Raw genomic sequence first — 5911 nt, forward strand, 5'->3', positions numbered from 1 at the left:
AAAGAAAGAAAGAAAGAAAGAAAGAAAGAAAGAAAGAAAGAAAGAAAAAATCGCATAAGAAAAGAATGAGCCAGAATAGAAAAAAGGTGGCAGACAGCAAAAGTGGCAATAGAGTTAAGAAGTGTCAGTGACGGGACACCAGGGTGGCTCAGTCGGTTAAGTGTCTGCCTTCAGCTCAGGTCATGATCCCAGCATTCTGGGATGGAGTCCCACATTGGGCTCCTTGCTCAGTAGGGAGCCTGCTTTTCCCTCAGCCTCTCTCTCTCCCTCTCTCTGACAAATAAATAAAAATATTAGAAAAAAAAAAGTGTCAGTAAAGAACAGAGATGGCCATGAGGAAGGGAGAAAAACAGCAATCTGGGAACACTGGGGCGGAGGACTAGCTTTGGCCTCCCTATAATAACAGCTCTGAGAGGCAAAATTTTGGCTACTTAAAGATAGATAAAGTTGAACAACATATGGGCCTGAGGATAGCCAGGGTCAAACAGGACTAAGTACCTCAACAGGACTTGATTAGAGTTGCCAAATAAAATACAGGACACCTAGTTAAATTTGAATTTCAAATAAACAATGAATAATTATTGAATATATGCAATATTTGGGATATACTTATACTAAAAAAAATCATTGGTCTATCAGAAGTTCAAATTTAACTGGGTATCCTATATTTTCATTTGCTAAATCTAAGAATCTGATTGAAAGCATGAGTGGTTCCCAGTGATGCCCCACAAAAATTAAGACCAAATCAAATTATATTTGGTGCTGTTGACACTGCAAGCTTTATGAACACAAAGTGACATTCCCCAGATCAGTATCTTTAGGCAGAGCTGGTAGTGTAGGGACTTTTTTTCTTTTTAAGTTCATTTATGTATTTATTTTAAGATTTTATTTATTTATTTGACAGAGAGAGAGAGCACAAGCAGGGTGAGCAGGAGAGGGAGAAGCAGGCTCCCTGCTGGGGATCATGACCTGAGTCGAAGGCAGACACTTAACCAACTGAGCCACCCAGGTGCCCCTATTTACTTTTTTTAGTAATTTCTATACCCACTGTGGGGCTCAAACTCATGACCCTAAGATCAAGAGTCATGTGCTCTTCCCACTGAGCTAGCAAGGCGCCTTGATGGCCTAAGACTCAGTAGGAAAAAAAGGAAAGGAAAGACAACAAATAAGAAAGAAAGAACAAAGATTATGGTGATATATGTTTTTAATGGATATCTGTCCTAACAGTTAAAATACAAAACATTTCCGTGCTTAGAGGTAAACCTCAGGTTTCCAGGTGTCACTTACAGTTTGTTCTTATGCTATTATAGCTCTTAAAATTATTGAATTGAAATTACAGCTCACGAACAGGAAAAACTAGTTCATTCAAGTTGCCAAATGAGTTGAATCTGGCATGTTCTTAGTTCTTCAGGTCAAAGAACCTATATGTAAAGAAAGCTGGAGAGGATAGCCAAAGATTATTTACTTGTCCATCATTTACCTCAAAGAGAAGCTGAAGGAGGTCACTTCCATATCATTAATAGCTCAATGGACATGTGATCCTTTTGCTTTGAGGTGGATCTCTAGAGTTTAATGCTTTATAGAACATCTGTTAGACCGGTTTGAAATGAATTTAATTCCCGTGTCTTCCTTTAGCCAGGAGGAGTTCTCCACTGGCTTCTGCTTTGCTTTTCCTATTATACTAGACTTAATCTTTGAGTCAGTGGGTCAGGGAATGGTTTCATGGAAGAAGGGCCATCTGCCTTACCTATACATTTAAACACTGGAGAAATTACCTTGGATTGCTGCCCCATTATTAACTCTGGCCAAAGCTTCAATTAAGCCAAATTTTCATTTGAGGATAGCCAGGGTCAAACAGGACTGACCTGACGCTCCTAAGCTCCTGTTTGGTGGAAAACATGGTGGTCTGGCCATCAAAGAATTGGTTTTATCTCAGAGTCAGGGTCAATTGTAAATAGAAGTTTTGGGGATTCCCCTTTACCTGGCATAATTACCTGATGAAATCACCGGATTCCTTTGTGGAGGAAAGGGGCATGGTATGTACTTGTACTTGTGCTATTAAAGCTGGTCAGGAGCCTCTTAAGTCTGGAAATGGGTGAGGGGTCGCAACTCTTGTTAAGTCGGGCCTCTACTGAGCAGTCTTTGAGTACATTGATTATATAATTCATATGCAGTTGGATTATGCTGTTCGCCAAATATTTCCTGCTCTCTACCTTCAGGGCACATGATAAGTTGCACTTCCTGGCTTTCTCGTGGTTGTGTGAGACTACATGAGTAGTCTGGTCAATCAGTTATAAGCATATTATGTGTGTCATTCAGGGCCATAGCACTGAACTGCCAATTTGTGACCGTCCAAAACCTTCTTTCTCTCAGCTTTTGAGTCTGGCAATGTTCATGTCTGCATCCTAGAATGAGTAGATGAAAAGTGAAAGCCCCAGCAACCTGCAGTAGACCCAGAGCATACACAAGAAATAAATCTTTGTTATTATATTAAGATTATATATTATATTATATTATATTACGTTATATTACATTATATATTACATTATATATTACATTATATTATATATTATATTATATTACATTATATATTACATTATATATTACATTATATTATATATTATATTATATATTATATTACATTATATACTACATTATATATTACATTATATTATTATTATATTATTATATTATTACATTATATTATATTATTAAGATTTCAACAAAACCTAGCATACGTGGATTGATACAGATATTGTTGCCCAGAGATGGAGTGTGGCATATGTTAACAAAAACCAGACTTTTGCAACATTACTTTATTAAGCTTATTTTAGAAGCCGGAGGAATGACAATCTTTGCTATGCACTGGAATATTTGATAAAACTGTCACCTACAATAACCTGATAGGTAAATAATGAACCTTGCATGCTTATAGCTCTGGAAGAAACTAGAAAACAAATGTTAATAGCATGTGTTGGTTAATGTTGGTGGCGTTTGACAAGATACTTCACGAAAGAGAAGTACTCAAAAAATAATTGATTAATTTATAAGCAGAAATGGAAAGGAATAAAGAGAACACAAACATTTGGGAACTTGCGATGTTGGGAGTGGTAAATGTCTTTCATCTCCAACGGGTGAACTATAAAATTGAGTAGGCTTTTTTTTTTTTTAAGATTTTATTTATTTATTTGTCAGAGAGAGGGAGAGAGAGAGAGAGAGGAGAGAGCACAAGTAGGGGGAGTGGCAGGTAGAGGGAGAAGCAGGCTCCCTGGGGAGCCCTAGGCGGAACTTGATCCCGGGATCATGACCTGAGCTGAAGGCAGACGCCCAGCCAGCGGACCCACCCAGGTGTTCCCTGAGTAGGCTTTTTTTCTTTCCTTTTTTTTTTTTTTAATTTTTTATTGTTACGTTCCTTGAGTAGGCTTTTAAACAACAACCCAAAAAAGCCATCAAAACTAGGCCTATAGGCAAGGATAAAAGTAAGCATATCTCTGTCATACCCATCTTTAAAATTTCTGAATGGATTGGAATGTCACTCAGTACATCCTTTCAATGGGCGACATGGCTGAGGAAGAAGGGAATAAAGGTGTTGCTCTCCCACTAAACTTGATGGGTACAAAGAATCTAGAATTAAATAGATAAACAAATGGAGATGTGTCAAGAAAAGAACTGTGGGTATGACTATTAGCAAAAGAAACACACAGGAATCAAGTAGAAAAGAAGCCAGTTATGTTGATGAAATAACTGTGCTGCCAAAGCAACCAAGAGCCTGCACAAGACTTAAAATACCTCTTTGGGTGGGAGAGGCGCCTGGGTGGCTCAGTCAGTTAAGCGTCTGACTCTTGATAGTGGCTCAGGTCATGTTCTCAGGGTCATGAGATGGATCCCGCTTCAGCTCCCCACTCAGGGGGGGATCTACTTGAGATTCTCTCTTTCTGTCTCTCTGCCCCTCCCCCTGCTCTCTAAAATGAATAAATAAATCTTTAAGAAAAAAAAATACCTCTTTGGCCTCCAACCTTCTATAGACAAGAAATGAGTTCAAAACACTGCTCAGCCTCCAAAGAGTGCATGCTCTCTAAAGACTACTTCAGATACAACCAAGGAAGATAATAGAAAAGAAAGGACCCTCCCGTATGTCAAGGGACATAGAAAACAATGAATTAGACAGCCACTCTTAGCAGAATTAGCATCAATTCAAGAAATATTCCCTATACCCATGGTGGCAGGACTTCACAACATTCTTGCTATGGACCAGTGTCAGCTTTATATTTCCATTGGTCCTCCTCTCCCAACTCCTTTTTTTCTAATAACTCCCTACCCCTCCCCACCCAGCCCCCACTCCTAAGATACTTCCTGTTCTCTATAAATTTGCCTATTCTAGATACTTCAAAAAATTTTATACAATATTTGCCCTTTTTTATTTGGCTTATTTCACTTAGCATGATGTTTTCAAAGGTCATCCATGTTGTAGTATGCATAAGAACATCATTCCTTTTTATTTTATTTATCCATTCATCTATTAAAAGACATTTGGGTTATTTCTACCTTTTGGCTATTGTGAATAACGCTGATGTGAACATTCATGTACAAGTATCTGTTTGAGTCTCTGTTCTCAATTCTTTTGAGTAGATACCTAGCAGTGAAATTGCTGGATCATATGGTAATACTATGTTTAACTTCCTGAGGAACTGACAAACTGTTACCAAAATAGCTGCACCATTTTACATTCTTACCAGCAATGTAGAAGAGTTGCAATTTCTGCACATCCTCATCTCACTTTTTTTCTGTTATTTATTATAGCCATTCTACTAGGTGGGAAGTGGTATCTCATTAGGCTTTGGATTTGCATTTCCCTAATGACTAATGATTTTGAGCATCCTTTCATGTGTTCATTGGACATTTGTATATCTTCTTGGAAGAAATGTCCTTCGCCCATTCTCTCTTTTTTTTTTAAGATTTTATTTATTTGTTTGAGATAGAGATAGAGATAGAGAGAGTGAGAGAGAGAGAGAGAGAGCATAAGTGGGTGCGGAAGGCAGGCAGAGGGGAGAGGGAGAAACAGCCTCCCCGCTGAGCAGGGAGCCCGATGAGGGGCTTGATCCCAGGACCCCAGGACCCCAGGAGCTGAAGGCAGACATTTAACCGACTAAGCCACCCAGGCACCTCAAGGCTAAGCAGTTTTTAAATAAGACTTGTAAAAATGAAATTGCCCGTTAACACAAAAGATATTTACTTTCAAATTAGGTAAATTCTGATTCAAATATGTTTATAGGAATACAGCCTGTGGAACACAAAACTTGTGGAAGTATATCTCAATAGGTTACACCAACATATCAAAGTTTCTTGAACTATTACAAAAGGTATAGGGTCCGGCTCTGGTTAAATGGCATAAGCATACCCTACACTATTTCTTCTTTCAATAAAAACTCTGGAGAGTATATGTAAAGCAACCAACTGAGGACTCTGAAAAATAAATAATAGTGGACAAATATGGGAGGAAATCAATACTCAAAGACCAACAAATGGTGAGTCTCATATTTTTTTCCTTCTATCATCCCTTGGTTTAGTCTCAAGGCATCCCAAATTCTGGAACATTGCAGTGGGCACAGCCAAGAGAAAATCTGTCTAATAAGAGGAAGGAGAAGAAGTACCCCCGAGGAACACAGAGAATAGGGGAAATACCTTGTTTTTCTTTTCTTCCACTGGCTTTGCAGGGCTCCAGCTCCAAAGCTGCACTCTCTGTGAGCAGTTGGCTGCATCAGCAGCTGAGCTTCCCGACGTGCCTTGAAGGGACATCCAGTTGTGGGAGACATCTGACAGCATAGGAAGACCGAAAGCCAGGCATTCTTGGCAGGAGGATCAGGAAAAGGAACACTGGGAGCCAGAGAGTGTTGTGGAGATTTTGGATGGG

At 39.0% G+C, this 5911-nt stretch overlaps 1 protein-coding gene across 1 annotated transcript in view; it reads right to left on the reverse strand.

Moving 5' to 3' along the window:
- Positions 1-5706, reverse strand: part of SLC35A3 (solute carrier family 35 member A3) — a 57712-nt gene extending 52006 nt beyond the window's left edge. Inside the window, exon 1 of the mRNA XM_032422789.1 lies at positions 5683-5706. The gene's annotated coding sequence lies outside the window, so the exon portion shown is untranslated. The remainder of the gene's footprint in view (positions 1-5682) is intronic.
- Positions 5707-5911: the final 205 nt, after the last annotated feature.

Source organism: Phoca vitulina, unplaced genomic scaffold, assembly GCF_004348235.1.
Source record: "Phoca vitulina isolate PV1807 unplaced genomic scaffold, GSC_HSeal_1.0 scaffold2, whole genome shotgun sequence".
Classification (NCBI taxonomy): domain Eukaryota; kingdom Metazoa; phylum Chordata; class Mammalia; order Carnivora; family Phocidae; genus Phoca; species Phoca vitulina.